The sequence below is a fragment of the Sciurus carolinensis genome, chromosome 3 (genome assembly GCF_902686445.1).
Source record: "Sciurus carolinensis chromosome 3, mSciCar1.2, whole genome shotgun sequence".
NCBI classification, from domain to species: Eukaryota; Metazoa; Chordata; class Mammalia; order Rodentia; family Sciuridae; genus Sciurus; species Sciurus carolinensis.
Genome location: NC_062215.1, coordinates 12,595,251 through 12,615,123, shown reverse-complemented (window position 1 = coordinate 12,615,123; position 19,873 = coordinate 12,595,251). Strand labels below are relative to the sequence as shown.

Sequence of the window (19,873 nt, the reverse complement as noted above, 5' to 3'; positions counted from 1 at the left end):
TAACACTCATAGAAACAAAAGCTTTTAAGAGTCTCCAAGAATTTTTTAGTACACAAAGTATTCTTAGACCTAACAGTTTTGAGAACCACAACCTTTTAATTTACATGTAAAAAATTTAAAATGTCCTCTTCATTTATTTAATATGGCCAAATGAAAGTGTATTCCTGGTATTGTTGGCCACAAACAGTACACCTGAGAAGTGTGGCTTTTTAAACAACATGCTTTGCTCTCATGCTCAGGGATCGTCTCTTAGAGTCTGTAGCTTTTATACTAAAGCCAATCCAACAGCTTCCTTTAGTGAGGTTCATTCACAGAGGAGTGACTGAGGGCTTTCTAGATGCTGCTGGAGAGTCTGCGACTCTGCCCTCACAGATGGACATTAGGGTCCTGGGGCGTTCATCCACCCACTTACTTATTCATTCAGTGAAATGAAGAATCTACTTCATACGGGGCACAGGCTTGGCTGCTGCCTCAACCGAAATTGATGCACCTAACAGTTCTTGTTCATCAGGATTATGAAATCTGTTTTCAAATGTTCTTAAATTTTTGCATAATTGCAAATTTTCTAGGACTGGAGAGATTTCTACATCCTAAATCTAAAGGTTATTGTCTAACTCATTTTTGCTGCCCACAATTTTTTGATAAAAATAACAAAAATTTCATGGTAAGAAATCACCCGACAGGATTCTGGCACATACCAGTTACCATCCTAACTCACTTTCTTTCTCCTCCTTCACATGATAAAAGAATGTCCCCTACAAAAGCCAGCTTCCAGCATCAGAAGGGGGACCCTGGACCACCCCTCAAAGGCTCCAGAGAAGTGAAAGTTACCCCTATGGGCAGGATGACCTGAGACTGCACAATTTCCTTATAAAGCTAATTAGGCAAGTGATAGCATACATAAACACCACTGTGAAAGTCATTAAAGCAAGATTCCAGAGGAAACTGAAAGATAATTGTCCATTAGTCACACAGGCTGAACACAAATGACTCCTTCAGAAATTCAACTTCCTAACAAGGTTTTTAAATTCAATCAGAACTTTAAAACAAACACACACACACACAGAACCACTATATACAATAAGAATGGCCTAGAAAACCAGTCTGGGAAGCAAAAATGGTCACACAGAAATCCATCCCAAATCTGAGTTGGGTGTAACAATTCTATGATTCTGTGTATTTTGCAACTTCCAAAGTAAGATAGTGTATAAAAATATTCCTAAAAAAATCCAGCTATGAAGGAAGGGGAAAGGAATTTAATATACAAAAGGAATCTTATTCCAAGGCATATGCAGGGCCATTTCATAAAAGGGTTTGATCATACGCAGGACTTACATTCTTTTGGTAAAGGTCTGAGCACTAAGTACAAAGGTGAGCTACAAAGCACAGGTGTGACTTCTGCTTATAAACAGAATTCGCCAAGATAGTGGAAAGCAGTATAAACCCTGGAGCCAAATAGACTGGGTTCGAATCCCAGTTCTGCCACTTACTACTATTTGGTTATATTTTCTAAGCCTCAGTTTCCTCATCCATAAAATGGGAATGCCAAGTCTAATCTCACATGGATAATTATATAAGTCATCCAGCCTAAGGGTATGCTAATATTGCTAGTTATTTCTATTGGAAAGGCTAAGTTAAAAAAAAAAAAAGGTAAGAAATAATGCATACAGCATGGTAGATAGAGGTACTGAGAGGGAGAGGATCACTTTGGTCTCACATGATCAGGAAAGATGTCCAAGAAAAATGGCTCTTAGGAGAGGTGTAAGCCCCCTCTTATGAGGCTGGATAGGAAATTTCCATTCATTAATATTGTTCTTGGGCTTCATGATGAAACATCCTTGTCAGTGATTCTTAACATTTGAGTCATGGTCCTCCCTGAGAGTCGAATAAAAGATATCCAAGGAAACTCTCCCTAGAAAACACGGCTGACAGTTTTAAAAAGGGTTGGGGGGGCAGGGGGTTATGGAGCCCCAACAACCCATTCATAACCCTAGCTAAGGACACACAATGCTTAGACATTAGGATGCCATTGATTTTGAAATGAAGCCCAAGGTGGCCGGCCCAACCTCATGATCCAGATGTACAAACATCAAGTTCCTCTTCCACCAGTCTCATCTCAGATTTGGCAACAGCATCCACCCCGCTGTGCGAACTCCAGTCACCCTGGAAACTCCCTCTTCTTCAGGCCCCCTCCAGACCAAGCCTGCCATCAAGCCTTGTCCACTTTAGCTACAGCTCTTTACATCCACCTCGACCTTCTCGTCCAAGCTGCCATCTTCCTCTGTCAGGACCACACCCCCTTGTCCCCTGTCACGCTTTCACTCTCAGGTGCTCCAGCCCCCTCCCATCTGGTCTTGCCACAGCAAGCCAAGTGAACTCTCAGAACTGATCACATGGAACCACCCCACACCCACCTCTCTCTCTTCCACAGCTTTCCAGGAAGCCAAAACACACAGGGACAATTTGCTAGTTGAAAGGAAGTTACACCATGGTGTCACCCACAACAGAGTGACACACCCCTGGAGCAGGAGAGGGGAGAGAGAGTACTGTGGGGAAAAGCATGGCGGAGGTGACACAGATTAGGAACCAAAAATGTCAACAGCTCCTATTAATATTCCCAGTTACTTAGGAAACGAGGCCCATATGTACAATACATACAACCAATGTTCAGCAAGGTAAATGAGACAGTATTTCCCCACTCCACCCTCTAGTTTGGGAAATTAAAAGTTCAAAAACAAATCATTCACATCCCCAATATTCAAATCATCTACTTTTAATATCTTCGTATATTTGCCCCTTTTTAAAAAATATTTTAAAGAATGAATGCAGAGCAGAAAGCCAATATAAAAATACATCGATTCAAATGCCAGCACAGATAAAATATTAACATTAAGCAAAAAAAAAAAAAAAAAAAAAAAAAGAACCACCATTCTAGATGTCTCTATACAAACATGAATGCGTGGATACATAGGTATAAAAAATACTTTCACAAGAGCAGGGTCATATCCCACACGTTATTCCCATTGTTTATATACTGAACTTAAACTCTCTTGACTTTAGCAAAATAAAATTAATGAAATTTAGGATAAAGGGGTGTTGGGGCTGGAGCTCAGTGGTAGAGCACTTGCGTAGCATGTACAAGGCCCTGACTTCCAGCCCCAGCACTGCATTTAAAAAAAAAAAAAAAGAGATTAAAAGGTAAGTGATGATTTAATGAGGTTCCATTTCAGGAAGAATCGCCCAACTCCACTTTGAAAGATGTGGGCACTAGCATCCTAATTCCTCCTTTAATTTTGCCTCTGCCTCCAGACTTCTATTCAGCTACTCTAGTTCCGCAGAACCTTCCCTTCTGCTCCATCCCGTGAGTGTAGACAGGTGAAGCTGCTCACCTGCAGCGCCTCCATTTCTCAACTCCTGACTTGGATTCTACTTTCGATTGAATAATTTCAACACTTCCTCAAAATAGGGATGAGTGATGTCATCACTGCCGTGTCCTCAGTATACAGCAGGTGCTCAAAAAACTCTGCTGAATGGTTGAAGGTGTAACTGCAAAATGGTGTCAAATTTGCGTGTAACCTTTTAAACCACGTATAAAGTATCTGTGGCCCATACAAGATAACCCAAAACCTTGAATTCTTCTCTAAGACCTGTAAGAAAATACACTAGAAACTTTTATCAGAATTCTACAAGACTGAAAAAAACAAACCAACCAAAACCACTCTAAGTTGGCAGTACTGGAAGCTGAACCCAGGACCTCGCAGTGCTCGGCAAGACTTCTAGCACTGAGTCACATCCCCAAGCCCTTTTTTAAATTTTATTTTGAGGCAGGGTTTCACTAAGTTGCCTGAACTTACCTCAGCCTCCTGAGTAGCTAGGATCACAGGCAAGTGTCACCTCACCTGGCTTGCACAGTGGTCTTTTAAGAATAAATGTTTAGGGCAAAAAAAAAAAAAAAAAGTTTAGGGCAACATGAAATTTTTGAAAAAAATGTTTACACAAATGAAAAGGAAACTAGGGCTAAGGGTGTAACTCAGTGGTCGAGCACTTGCCTAGCACAGGTGAGCCCGAGTTCAATCCCCAGAACAGGAAAAAAGAAAAGAAAAAAAACTAAAATTGAGAAAATAATTCAAGTTTTATTTCAAAAATTTCAAACTCCAAACTGCTATTACACCATGCTAGGCTCCTCCTGGCATGATAAAGTTAATTATTTGTGACTGATTAACATTTACAGATCATCTTAACCATTCCTTACCTATGGCTACTCTTCAAAAATCCAGCCAGGTGCAGTAGAGCACACCTGTAATCCCAGCAGTTTGGGAGGCTGAGGCAGGAGGATCACAAGTTCAGATACAGACTCAGCAAAAGCAAGGAGCTAAATAACTCTGTGAGACCCTGCCTCTAAATAAAATATGAACTAGGGCTGGAGATGTGGCTCAGTAGTTAAGTGCTTTGAGTTCAATCCCTGGTACCCTCCCAACCCACCCAAAAAAAATTCAGGACTATAGGATTGTCTGTAAAAAAAATTTTTTTCCCCTCTCTCCCCCTTCAACAAACTTCTCCAAAGGCCAGATACTCAGGATGGTAAGCATAACAATGTGAGGCGCAGCTCCCTAGAATCACATGTAACAACCACAGGAACACATTTCAGAACTTAATTCTGCACCTCCAAAAGGATAGTCCATAACAAACAAGAAGACATTAGATAGATTTTTTAAAACTTAGTATCCATCAGAATTTGCACCTTCAAAATGAAGCACAGGAGAACAATGTTACCATGATTTGATGGAATGCAGCTGGATTTGAAGAGCTTACTTAATATTTACTGCCCATGAAGCTGGCCATCTCCCCAGACTTCTATATTAAAAAGTTGGAAGCTAGCAGCTTTCTCGACAGAGATCCGTGACCAGCCAAAAATTAAGATTCAGTATGGCGTGGAACCTTCTTTCCTTCCTCGTTTTAAGTCTTCCCAACACACACACACACACACACACACACACACAGAGGCAGAGTAGAAAGGATTACAGGATTCATGCGAGTGGTTTTTCCAGATCTAACTGTCTCTAATGACGATTCTGCCCTGTTTGCAGTCATAGAGGATACAAGGACTCCACCACCCTGTGCATCTGATTCCCACAGAGCTCCCTGGGCCTCCCTGGCTCCTAGCACTGCCCCTATAACAAGAATTCACCGTCGGGCTCCTCCTTGGCCCTACAAGACTTCAACTGCCTCCCCAACTTCTTAATTGACAAATAATTTTAGCAAAACAATTGCTTCTGGCTGACGGTTGCTATATCAATGATGAATGTGACTGATTTCTAAATAAAGGATTTCGGAGGTATCCAAATTCAGACAGGCTCTGCTTGCTTACACACACGCAGCACCCAATTATGACATTTCTCTTCTTCCCTAGTGAGCACTTTAAAACACCCCAATATTTTTGCTCAAAATTTCCCCCCAAATATTGTTTATGTTCTCTCATCTAAAAGAAACAAAGCAGCCACGGTCACACTTAAGCCAAATAAATCTTTTGAGAAAACATCACAGTTTGCACAGCAGAACCACCAAGTCCCTGCTGACCCTGTGTGCCGCGAGAGCTTCCTGCATATTTGAAACCTACATCAAATAGGGGCCATGTTGATTTAAAGAAAAAGAAAAAAGTCAGTTCTAATGCCAGTATTGACCCAGCCTCCGGTCCAGGACAATTCACCCACCGAAAACCTATTTCCCTGGGGCCTTGGTAATCATTTCCCATCGCTGAGATTATCTTCAAGCAAAAGTCCTTACATTTGCCTGAGTTATTGTCTAAAACAAATATTTTATGGTATACAGCCCATTTGGAAGGTTTAAGTGTCCTTTTGATCTGTTCCCCCTAAGAGCTTAATGCCATACATAAACAGCATGAAGGCATGTTTAACACCCACGTCATTTTGACTCACAAACTGTCCTTACTGGGCTAAGCCCGGAATCAAATGCACGCAAATAATAAGGCTTACGCTTTCTACCTCGTGTAATAAAAGTTATAAGTTAGACCTTTCACTTTCACCTCTATTATATAATTTTATTTTAAAAAGCATTTGAAAAATCTGATTAAGCTTGCACTCATCTACCTGGCAGATTTCAAGGTGGGCTCTTAATACTGGGTTATTCTCATGCCATTTCCATAAAACATTCTGGTGCTTATTGGTGGCCTTCAGGGCCTAGCTGCCTCTCTGCGCAGCAACTGGGAGAAATCAGATAGGGTTTGGGGTTAATGTGGCAAAAGGAAACAGCATCTATTTTAAGGTCTTGGGGAGAAAGAGGGAGGCAGAGAAACACAACAGATTCTGGAGTTTACAGTTCTCCAAGCGTACTCCGGAACAGCTGTTATGGCTCTGCGTTCCCCTCAAGTAGGGACGACAAAACAATATTAAGTAGCTAAAATGAACAACGGAATAGGAACTCGACTTTCTTTACAGGAATGATTTTTCAATAACTCTAGGAAAACTGCAGGAGTCAAGTAAGAAAAAATTTTGGCATATGCTAAAATCAAGCTTAGGTTAGTTTTGAAGGGGTTTCTTTAAAAAAAAAAAATCCTTTGGTTAACAAGAGGTCTCTTATTCCAAGTGAAAACAAAGGAGATTTGGGATTTTACAAAAGAATTGTTTTCCTTCTGAGCCACTCTGTTTTCAGAAGACCTTAATTTGAAATGAAAAATGGACCAAATTCTAGAGCAAATAAACAGCAGAACCACAGTCCTGGTTCTGGGAGGCAGTGATGTAAGAAGCACACACAGGAAGCTTGGGGACACTCGGGAAGGCTGGGACCTCCAGATAAGCCGGTGCTGGGAGTCAGCGCAAAGACCTGTCTCCTCCATCTCTCATGCCAGCACAGGCCCTTTCTGGAGGGATGTCAGTATCCTTGACCTACCTCCTGCCACAACCCATGCCCACACATGCTTCAGGAGACGTCTCAGGAAGGCCAGCGAGCTGGACCTAGCATGGTTCTGCACCGCAACGATGGAAGTTATGTGAAGAAAAGGATAGAACAAAAATGGTGAGACAGGTGAGCCCAGGATGGTGATCAGGAGGATGCTGCTGTCCCTTCTCCTGTGACCTTGATATCAGGAAACACATCTCCAAAGGGAGAGAGACAGCAAGCAGCCTGTTGAATTTTGTTGCTAGCTACAAAAATTACTTACTATAAATAGTTGTCAGTGTCTGCAAAGCAGCTATAAGAAACTTCTGCCAGGAAGAGCCAATTAAAATATAATCCTATACCACAAAGTGTGCTCTTTCCCCCTCTTTCCTCTGAAGCCTCCTCAAATGCTGTCAAAACCCAGATACAGCTGCAGAATCTTGGTTCGCAGAGATTTTAGTAGTCTGTAAGACAGCTTTGAACAATAACAACAACAAAAAAAAAACCATAGGCTTAAAATTATCAGGGAAATGTTATAACCTGTGCATACCAAATTTGCTTTGTTGAACAACTGTGTAATGACAATAATCCTGGAAGTCAGAAAAACTGATACAATGAAAATATCCAGCCCTAGCGATGCTTCCAAAGCCAGCTCTGTCCATGGCTTCCTCTAGACAATAACCATTTAGTAAAACAGCATTAGGTGCTTATGCTAACATTCAGAGCCTTGTTCACAGCCAAAGTGGGTTTTTGGCACAGTCAGTCAAAACAGGCAAATCTGAAAATTGGACTCAAGTTTTCCTTCTAGAGCCAGGCAGAAGTGAACAGTGACATGCTTGGTACGTGACCAAAGAAAGGCAATATTTTCTGGTGATTGCAACGGACCCAGGGCAGCCTCAGGATGATATAAAATCCAAACACTCCCTGAACAAAAAAAAAAGATGAAGTGCAAGGTCAGGTTAATAAGAGTGCCCAAGAGAGACTTTCTGAAATGTTCCAGGTTGTCCTTCAGGAAGCATGGAGAGCTGCTGCAGGCGTTCAGAGGGTTAAAAGCACCTTTCCAAAAACAATGAGCCACTTCTCAATTGGGAATCTGTTTTTAAAAAAAGTTTCCCAAACGGATCTCTATGCTGCCTGAAATTTTTAGCAACAAGAATTAAGGAAAAAATTTTAAAAACTGGTTTTAGGAAAGGTACAAAATGATTAATCATCGTGGGCTAGAGAATTTCGCATTTCAGATTTCTTCAAGAATTCCACTGAATCGGGCTCCTCTGACACTCAGTCAATAGGCCAATGCCAAGCTTTCCTGCTACTTCCCCCCCCCCCAAATCCAAACCTAGGTGTATTAGAAAAAGATTAGTTTTTATGTATTAGCAGCTCAACCAGGTCTACAATTTAGTTCCAATACAAATAATATTTACCATTTGAAGACCTGTTTCCTTGTTTGTAAAGCAGAAGGAAATCTTATCATTTTGAGGATTGAGGTAAGGCAAAAAAAAAAAAAAAAAAGTGTCTGCCCTTAGAGGACATTCCTTCCTCCATTCCCTCACCCTTCATCCTCCCCAGCCCTCCAGACATGTTGGATTCTCTTCGACCTTCTCTTCCTCTCTTCCAGGATTTTGGGTTTGACTCTGTAAAGGAAGATGAAAATGGTCATCTGTTCTAATTAAACAGATTCTTACAAATGATAAGGAGCCTGTCCAGCAAAGTCAGTCCAGGATGAAGAGCAATAAATACCAGAAATCGCTGGTCAAATTCGAGAGCCCAGTCTTGGATTTCCCCAGAACAGAAACCTAGGCACACATCCAAGTTTGAAGAACCAGGGAAACAGAGACAAGGTGTCTGGAGAGGGGCAGAACACAGCCCCCGGCAGGATGGGGATCACGCTGGCCTCAACATGACTGCCCCAACACCAGCTCCATCCTGGCGGCAGGTTCTGCTTGCAGGGGATGAGGGAAGGACAGAGAGGCTGTCTGCTCATCTCTACTCTCTTTTAGATGCAGGGTCCTTCCTATTATGATGTTGAAAAAAATTGCAATAAAAGTTGCTTTGGGTGGGTTGGGGGGGTTAATCAAAGAAGGATACCTACATCATGCATGACTGGTAAAAGTTAATAACTCACTGCATAAGATTGACCTTAAAATGAATAGGCCCAATGGAAGAGGAAGCAGGGAAGGAAAGGATAATGCATAGCCAAATCCTCAACATGAATGGTCCATTTTGGTTGTACCTTAGAGTTTTCATTCTGGAAACATCCACTCTCCCCTGTGCTCCATCTCACCACCTGGAAGGATGCTTGAAGATATCTCCTACCCAACCTGGCTTAAACATGACGTGCTTGCGGAAGCCTTCTCCACATCTTATGGGCTGGGTTAGGTGCTGCCAACCAGTCTCCGTGGCAGACTTACTACTCATCTGAGAGCACCTATCAGTTTTCCGATGACTCTCCCACTAGACTATAAGCACAGTAAGGAAGTATGACATGCATTGATCTTGTTGGATGTTATGTCCCATGCGCTTGGAAAAGAATATGGCACTGTAAAGATACTTGATAAATTCATTCAACAAATATCAAGCACTTGCTATATTTCAGGCATTATTACTAAAAGTGGGAAAACTCTGTTAACATTACCAGTAATGAGGGATCTCTGGTGGGGCAAGGATTCAGTATGCACAAGGCCCTGGGTTCAACGTTCAGCAACACACACATAAATATATTTTTTTAATACCAGTAATAAAATGGATACAAATAGAAACACTGGTAAGATACCATTGCTTGACTTAATAGGCAATTCGTTTCTACTCACACAAGGAAAGTTCTGGAAAGTTCATGTGAAATGAGCTCTCCCATATACCGCTGGTGGGAAAGTGCTGATTGGAGTGAAATTTAACAATCCTCTTTCACGTAATATGATGACAGGATCAAGAACCTGGAAAAGGTTCATACCATGAACCTTGTCTAGTAACCTCACTCTTAGGAAGGCTCTATTCTAGAGAAAGAGCTGATACACAAGGCGATTCACCACGGTATTGCTTATGTTAGAGAAAAATGGAACAATATCAATATAAACAATGAAAAATGGTCAACTATTTTACATGACGGAATAGTATACATCAGTTTTCAAAGAATACAAAGGATAGGGACAATGACTGCAATATCTATTTTTTAACTGCAGTGACATACATAATTCACCATTTTAACCACGGTCTAGTATGCAGCTCTCCTGCATGAGGTTCGTTCTCACTGTTCCATAATTATCACCGTCCATCTCCAGCACGTTTTCACCTTCCCAAACTAAAACTACCCCTGATCCCCACTTCCATCCTCTATGCCCAGTCCCAGCTGTCGCCATTCTCCCTTCTGCCTCTAGGAATCTGACAAATCTAGATTCCTCACATAAGCGGAATCATACCTATAATCCTCTTGTAACTCGCATAATGTCTTTAGCAATAATGTAATTAAAGTTCATCTACACTGTAGCAGTATCAGAATTTCCTTCCTGCTTAAGGCTGAATAATATTCCACTTCAGGTACCCCACATTTGATCCATTCATCCATTGATGGATACCTGAGTTGCTTCCACCTTTGACTATTGTGAATAATGCCACTATGAACCTAGGTGTACAAATATTTGTGCAAGTCTCTGCTTTCAATTCTTTGGAGACACACATCCAGAAGAGAAACTGCTGGATCATAAGGCATTTCTATGTTTAACTTTTTGAAGAAACCCCATACCATTTTTTTAAAATTTTTTTTAGTTGAAGATGGACCCCAATACTTAATTTTTATGTGGTGCTGAGGCTCAAACCCAGTACCTCACACATACTAGGCACATGCTCTATCACTGAGCCACAACAACAGCCCCCCAATACCATTTTTTACAGTAACTTCGCCATCTTACATTCCTCACCAAAAACCTTAAGAATTTCAACTTCTTCACATTCTCATCATTTCTGGGTTTTTTTTGTTTTGTTTTGTTTTTTTGGGGGGGTGGGGTAGTTTTGTTTCTCCCCCTTTTTAACAGTCATCCTAATGTGTGTGCAATGGCATCTCACTATGATCGTGATTTGTGCTTCCCTAATGATTAGTCATGTGGGAATATTTTCATGTGCTTACTGGCCATTTGTATTTTGTCCATTCAAGTCTTTCACCCATTTTTTAATCAAGTTGCTCATCATAATATATCAGGTGACAAAAGTAGGATCTAAAAATTAAATTTTTAACATGTAGAAAATATATACACACCCTCTTACAAAGACCAGAAGGAAATCAAACAATTAAAGATTGCTTCTGTTTAGGAAGATCATGTGACTTAATTTTTTCACACTTCATTTGCAACCTTTGTAACAAGAACACATGGGACTGGTATAACTGGGGAAAGGAGATGTAAACCAATGTTAAAACCTCAGCCCAACTACAGAGTCAAGGTTGCAACTGACTTTGAAACCTTTTTCCAATGAGACCAGCATGGTAAGGAGCCTCCGGTTATCTCCTGCAGACAGACCAATCTACTTCTGCTTGTCCTGTCAGTCAAGGCCCAGGACAGGTGGTACTCTAGCACCCCGTGACCGTTCCTGGGGGATGCTCACAACAGAATGGCTGGCAGTGCCCCTTCACTCCCGGGCATTCCCACCCAGGCAGAGCCCAGCTTCCTTCCCCCGGATCACTAGCCAATTCAGAATAAGAGGTCTTCTCTCTCCTTACAGAACTGGAAAACCAGCTTAAAGGAAGCAAACCTACCTAATGACCAACCAAGAACATAAAGGACAACTAAATGACAGAAGTTGAGCCTCAGGGTTGGGGGACAGCTCAGTGCTTGCCTAGAATGTGAAGGTCCTGGGTATCATCCCAGCACCACAAAAAAGATATGCCTGAAATCACATTTATGGAGGCCCCACCCCCAAGAAAATCCCAGTCCTCAGATAAGACTGCTAACGTTTTCTTTCAACTATTCTCAGAAAGCACCTTGATGACTTGCCTATGACAAGAGAGAACTGAGGGCTTTCGGGAATATAGAACTTTTTAGCACCTAAGAGAATACATTTCCAGTTTAAAAAAAATAACACTAGGCTACAGTCTGTTAGATGCCCTACTAGGCGAATCTAGTCTATTATAAAATCATTTACAAGGGAGACTCCATTGACAGACTGCCTACCTCCGTGCTGGTTTCTCCTGGACGGTCATTTCCTTACACAGCGCCTGGGACAGAGGGTCACCTATCAAATAGCTCTAAAGAAAAATTTTAAGTCTGTGTTTTACCTAAACAAAGAATATTTAAGGATCAGACTCTTAAATCACAAACAGATCCCTTAAAGATACCAGGAACCTATTTTAGACCTCATAGAAAATGAAAGCACCAACGATTTCCCTGATAAGAGGATGATGCTACATAATGGGGGAGTGGGGGTAAAAGAATGGAGGAAGTGTGGATTAAGTAGAGGGAAATGAGAGGGCGGAGGGGGCAGGGGTATGAAAGATGGTGGAATGAGACAGACATCGTTACCCCATGTACATGTATGATTACACGAATGGTGTGAATCTACATTGTGTACAAGCACAGAAACAAAAAGTTGTACCCCAACTGTGTACAGTGAATCAAAATGTAGTCTGTAGAAATTAAAATAATTAAATTAAAAAAATAAAATCACCTTCTGATCACTGAGGGGGAAAAATATGGAAGCACAGACAGAGCTAGTAAGATGGTCAACAATCTTGAGATGCTTATGTCCCTCTCTCTCCAACTTTCTCACACCCCTCACCTGATGCTACATCAGAGGCTATGAAACAACTTTAACAAAATAGATGCCTGGGCAGTGGGCATAGCTCAGTGGTAGAGTGCTTGGCTAACACACAAGGCCCTGGGTTGACCCCCAACACTGCAAAAATAAATTTTACACACATACAGAGACACCCTGGGTGTTACCAGCATTACCATGGTCCATTCCCAGAGGCATTATATTTACACAGCCTGTTACTGATAGAGCAAACATTGCTTTCTTTTGCCCTGACATATTGTGAACAAAAATAATTGGTTTGCTACCACTGGATTCAAAAGGAAAATACTGATCAAACCTTCAACAATAAAAGGGGAAAAATAAACCATAAAAATAAGTGCTTTAACAAGACAGAGATTATATGCAATTTATATTGTCTCTAAGACAGTTTCATTAGAGAAAGGCAGCAACCAAGGGACTGTGTAAAAATAGCTGCCAGAAATAACAAATAACTCAAAGGTAACACAGAGGTGGAAGAGACGACATGCTCATCAGAGACTCCTTGGTCTCCCTGCACTTTCAGACCCTTCCCTACCACGCCTGCCCCTTAACAGTCATGTGGCTGGCCCTGGCCAATGAACTGCAGGAGAGGTGTTGTCCAGAGCTGAGGCAGGAGGAGCCCCAGGGCACACCCCAGTCTCTCCCCCAGCTCCTGAAGGATCTGGCCTCAGGCTCCAGATACAACCCAAGTGGAGATGAGACCACACACCAAATTACAATGCTTAGCACCAGCAAGGGAGAAGCAATCGCTGTTAGAGTAAGCCTCTGAAATTGGGGAATTCATGTGTGCTGTGGCAATCCCAAGTACTGGGACAACATAAAGATATTAAATTCATAAAGCAGCATGACCACATGGGAGAGCGTCAACAGATGCATACCGGTCTCCGCTTAAAGAGCTTAAAGAGAGGAGGGATGCAAAAGGGACCTGCTTATACTTAAGAATGAGGAGGCAGTCAATGGAGAAACTGTCGGGACAGGAAGTTTGGGATTCAGTGTCTCAACTCAAACTACCATGACAAGATCCAACAGACACACACCCAAGCCCCCTTCCCTGATGATCTGAGTCCAAGAGGTAGGAAGCTAAGATTCCCAATTACTCTTTCCAACATCCCATATCTACACATCATGTGAATGCACTAAATGAAATTTAACTTCAGGGCCGTGGGCATCATCTTAGACCTCCCTCTTGTTAATTGATGGAGTTGCTCCTGGGATTAAAAATATGGAGCAGTTACTAAGACAGACAATTCTTAATGAAGAGAACAGAAGTAGTCTATCCAAGAGTAGGAAGGACAAAGCCCAGCAAGGGGGTGCTTTCTTCATCCCTGCCAGGAAGTCTGGAGCTGGAACCCATCAGTCCCATTACCTCCAGCCTCACCCACACTCAACGGACAGCTGAGTCCGGAACTGTCTTTCCAGCTATTTTTAAGTCCACCTTAATTTTTTTTAAAAATTTTGTCATCTAGTTAATATCAAAAGGACATGACTTTCCAAATACCCCTTATCCCTGCAATCATCCTGAGCCCCTCTTATGCAAATAATTGAAAATGCAGTTGAGTCTCTCGTATTCTGGCTTAGTGAAATCTCTCCAACGCCCACAAATGCACGAAGGCCCAGCATTTTATCCACTTTATCTCTTCTGATGGGGTGAATGGATGTTACGGTGAACAACTCTAAATAATTAAGAAATCCTATTACTGATAGACACAAATGTCCTGGCTGAGCAAATAAAGGAGGGGGGCAACAGCTGGGCGGGTACTCCCTGTGTCACTCGTGAATCGACTCTCTCTGAGAAAAGAACTATCTTCCCAGCTGGCTCCTTCTGCATCAATGTCCAAGAGGAAGGCAGAAAGAAAGGGTCAAGTAAGTCCGGCCCAGTGAGACCTGGGTGACGAGGGCATGGGAAAAAAAAAAAAAAAAACTTCAATTTTACTCTGTTCTTTGCAAAGGGACAAAGAGTGATACCCCTTTTAACTTGGCTGGCTGAAAAAGATACCCATTTCTGGGAGCCATAACCTCAACGATAATGCACACAAAGACAGAACTGTCCCGATGGACATGGTGACATGTGTAAGTGAACGATCTTCAGTGAGTGTCCAGGAACAGTGCTCAGATGGTTGTGGTGTCCACGTCCCTTACTCTATGGCCTGTTACAACAGGCAATCGGAGCGGCTCCCGTCTCTAAACATCGCCCGCCCCCAGCAAGAAGGGTCTCCTCCCTTGTTCCTCATGTGACAGCACGTGGTTTGGGTTCCTGCCTCCCTGGCCACCCATACCCATGCTTTCGCAGGCTCCTTCTCATCTGCCCAGCTCTACTGTGCTGACTGCACCAGCCCTCTGGTCACTTCCTCTGTGCCCTCTCCCGGGCACTCCAATCACTGCCACTCTTCCAATGTGACCCATCAGGAGAGGATGCCGCGTCTGCGCTCCAGCCCTGGCTGCCCTCTCGGCTCCAGCTCCTAACCCAGTGGACTTGCTGGCTCTCCTCACTTTCCTCGGGAGGCCCGAGGCAGCGCTCCTTCACCGGGTTCCGACCCACCTGTCTGCCCCCAGCACGCGGCACCACAGCCCTGACCTCTGACACCCCCTGCCCTTCCCCACAGCCAGTTCACCCCCTTGTCCAGCTGATTTCACCTCTGAAACAGTTCCCGGGCCTGTAAACATTTCCCTATGGCCACCTCTCTGGTTTCAGGATCCAAATCTCTCAATGAAGCAAGCAACGGCCCGAAGGTGGCTACCCAGCCACTCCTGCCCACTTCTGATGAGCCTCCCCTGTAAGACTAGCTGGCAGGGTCTTTTCCAAGGGCATTCCGACTACCCCACCATCCTGCTTAAAGCCCTTGGGAGAATCCCATGGCTCTTAGACTAAAAGACTAAAATTTCCAACATGGCCTGACATGTGCATAGCCCCTGCCTCTCTTGTGTCACCCTGTTACTGCTCGCTCAAACCTCCAGCCCTGGAGAACAGCTTTCAGTCTCCAGGACACACAGTGTTCCCTCTTTCAGGGCCTTTGTTTCCGTGGTCACTTTGCCCAGAAGGCTCTTTCTTTTCCAACTAGTTACTCCTGTTATCCTGCAGGGCTCACTCGAATGCTATTTCCTTAGGTGAGATTTTCCTGACCCTCAGATTCAGGTACGTACCCTTTTACACACCACCAGAGTCCCAGGGCCCTTTCCCTTATAACTCCATACACAAATGTTGTCAGTTTGTCCACATAATTATTAGATGAGGGACAAGGGCCCACGACTAGAGGAATTATAGCAGAGATAGTCTCAGTTCTGCTTACTTACACTTCCAGCATCAGACACAGTGCCTGGCAAATATGGCAATGTTTAAAAAAATCTGTCCAATGGTCGCCTAAAAGCTTTAGACTTCACTCTGAAATACTGCTCCTCTAAACTTGTCATGTTAATACTCAAAAGCTAACTATCTGATGACTTCAAATTTTAAAAAGATCAGAGATGAGAAAGGGAGATAAGGATACAGTGGAAAGGATACACAGAAATAAAGAATATAAGTCATATGGATAAAGGAGACGTATGAATTTACAGGGCTGACTTTAGGTGTCTGGAGATTACGGAAGATGATCACAGAAACGTTGAGTGATGTTTTTAAATGGATTATCAAAGACAAAGTAACAATACTGTTTGATACCACTATTAGCAAATCTCTCCAATATCAAACTCTACAATGTCAAGAATTTACAAATACTGGTAAGTAAGAGGTTTAAGTAAGCATCAAAATATGAAACTGGTGGTCACATGAGACCCAAGCACGCACTGCCAATTCTAAGACAAGCTGAGTAGGTGGCGGACAGACTGTACCCTACTCTGGGTAAGTTCAACGTAATTGATCTCAGCAGTTCCTCGCATGGCAACCTTACAACACAGCTGTTTCTGCAGGGCTCCGAGCAGCGCCAAACCTAAGGCAGCGACAGAGAACAGAGGGATGCTCCAAGAAAGAAAAGTGTTGGGACTGAATTAACTTTGATTAAACGTAAACCCATTCCACATCTCTTCAAAACCTCCTCGATCGAGCATTTGCCAGACTTGACAGCACTTGTTTCATATCATCCTCACATACCATTGGAAGACAAGACAGGAAATTAAAAAGCATGTTCTTACAGATACATTTTCCACATTTTATTATGAGTGACGGGGTAGGGGTAGGGAAGACAACATCTAGATCCAAGTTGTTAGAATGAGGAATTTGCTTTTAAATATATATATATATATATAAATCCATGCAGAAATTATCCTAAAAAAAAATAAACTGAAATGTCAAGGAAAAACACCCATAAGAATGAGAATCCACAATGAACTGATGATCAAGATCTACAGACCCAGTAGTTTAGTTGTATCATGCGGGCAACACTAATCCTCTCTGAGTCACATCAATAACCCAGACCCATGTGGTTGTGAAGACTGAAGAAGAAAAGGAAATCTATATGAACTGCTTTTAACACTGAGCTATATACAAAGGGGGTTCTCAAAAACGTTAGGTACTATGACCACTCCCAGTAACTAGCATGGTGTCCTGTGGGTAGTACAAGCTGAATAAATATTTTTTATGTGTGTGAATGGAGGATAACCAGCCACAACTGGAGGTGTCAGGGGCCTTAACATCAACCATGAAACCCCAAACGTTACACAAAAGGCCAGTTTTAAAAGCGGGGGAAGGAGGAAAGAGGTGGGAGATGGGAATGGAAATCATTTTAAAGGTCAAATTTGCACAAATAGGATTTGTGCATGCCAGAGCATGCAGCCCTATAAACTCAAAGTAATCCTAGGGCTCTCCAGCTAGCTCAAAGGATTGCAAGTGAGCTTTCAATAAATCACAACTACCACCCCGCAGGGCTTTTACCCCCTCCCTGCACTCAATGGTTTGGGGAACATCTGCATCCTGACTTGCAGCTTCCAGCATCCCCCCTCGTTGCCCCCACAAGCATTTACGAGTTCAACAACCTGTACTCTTATGTCATGGAGCATCCCTGGGATGAGGGTATGATCATTTCACCCTTCTTTATGGTTACTACAAGATCAAAAGCACAAGTCCACTCCTAGTATTTGTTATTTTCTGTCCAAATGATTAAAGGGGGTGGGGAGCTCTAGAAGGATCTTGGGTCACAGAACTCTGAAAAAGACCCCAAAGCCAGAAAGAGACTCCAAATTCCAGATTCTAGCTACAAGGAGTTCACATAGATTGGATGACAATAAATATTGGCTTAGACCCAACAGATGCTAGAAAAAATATAACATTCTACATGGCGCTCATAAGGAAAAATAACTAAAAAATAGAAAAAAAATAGAACAATATCTAGAAATGAATAGGATATTGTAGCATTAAAAAATATTTTTTTTTATCCTAAATCAACTCAATTTTGACTTACGGCCAATAGACAACACCCAGGGGTTTATTTTGCCTAGGACTTTCAATATTTCGATAACATTTTTAGGGAAGAAAAAAAAAAAAAAGACCCTTCACTACCATGGATGATTGTGTCTGAGATGCTGTGCCCTGTGCAAGAATAGAAAGAAATGGGGTAGGAGGATAATTTAGAGCTTCCAAGGACCTTCTTCATCCTCACAGAACATGGATAGCCAGGAGGGCACGTGGAAAGGAAACACCTAGTAGTGACAAATAGATCGACTCCTATGTCAATTCCAATCAACAGGCGCGTAACAGCTACATGGAACACTGAGCAGAGGAGGGCTGTAAGCTGAGTGAGGACGGGAACTAGTTGGTGTTACCTGCTACCGGAGCTGTCAAGAACATCACCCCTTGGTCCAATCCCCCATTATAAAGATGAGGACAGAGGCCTAATCTGGACTCAAACCAAGATTAGTTAATTGCCAGTGATGATCACATTCAAAAAAGTCCCTATATTTTTATGCAGTAACTTATCCATATTGACCTGTCACCTTATCAAATTACTCTTTAGTGTTCCGTGTATCTAAGTCATATGTACCCAGTTACATTTTAAACTCCCTGATAAGCATGAACAGGTCTCTAATTCCTAAGAAAATGTTCCTCCTGCAGGTCAACAACAGCGGGTGGGTCTGCACACAGCAGGTCCAAGAGTTGTTGACCAACAGCTTCTTCAAATAGGAAGACACCCACTCCACCTCCCCACACCTACTCTCTTTGCCCCCAGGGGTCCCTAAATAACTCTAGAGCCCAATTGTGATCTTGTACTGGAAACTAAAAGGCCAGAAAAAAAAAAAAAAAAGACCGTGCGTACTTAGAAGCAACGTGGGTAAGACTAGACAAGTAAATGGCTCTATAACAATTGGATTAGCAAATTTTCCACCACCCCAAAAGATGGGCACCCCCACACACATACCTCTTATCCACAGAACTTGATGAGAACTAAAATTTGCAGAGAAGTTGAATGAACATATTTAAATATATTTAGAAAGACCTCTGGTTTTCCATGAGTAGCATGGAATAGATGTTTCCATGTTGCACATTATATACTGTGAAATTTAACAAAACCGATTTAATTATATTAACTGGTCTCAATTTGGGACACTTTGATGGAAACACTCCATGGGTGTTCTTTCCACATTAATAATACACATATAACTCAGAAACAGGTGGGGTTATGAAGGCATCTTTAAAACCACATGACCCAGACTGACCTGAGCCTGATCAGCTGAACCTCTGGATCAAGTTGCCAATTTGCAGAAAATACAGAGGGAGGATGGCAAGGGCACCAGCAGCGCGCTATCAGCAAAATCCCAACTGTGGGAAAGGCTACAAGTCCGAAAACCCAGGTACTTCCCCAGATAAATTATAAAGAAAAGGAGGAAGTGAAGGAGGAAGTTGTCCAACAGGAGAGAGAGAAGGGCATTTCCAATTATTTTTAAATTGCAAGATTAAACCACAGTATCTAGGGGTAAGCACCTGGCTGTTCAAACTAAGAAGCAATGTAGAGAAGTGGCTCTGCAGGTCACAGCAGTGGTGACTTTGGCAGGAGGGGTCAGGCACACGGAGGATGGCCCAAGTTCCACTGCTTGGCCTGGGAGGTAGTTATAGGAAGTCGGCCTCAGGATCGCTCATTAAACTATGCTTTGTTTTGCGTGGTTTCCGATATCTGTGTTAGTTTGTAATGGAAGGTTTAAAAAATATGATTAAAAAATAATTTTCACAGTATATAGTTTTAATCCCGAAGGTTACCCTAAAGATGAACTCTCCAATACA

At 42.4% G+C, this 19,873-nt stretch overlaps 1 protein-coding gene across 2 annotated transcripts in view; it reads right to left on the bottom strand.

The window, feature by feature from the left end:
* Nucleotides 1-19,873, bottom strand: part of Prkca (protein kinase C alpha) — a 403,509-nt gene that overhangs the window by 368,101 nt on the left and 15,535 nt on the right. The gene's annotated exons all lie outside the window — the stretch shown is intronic.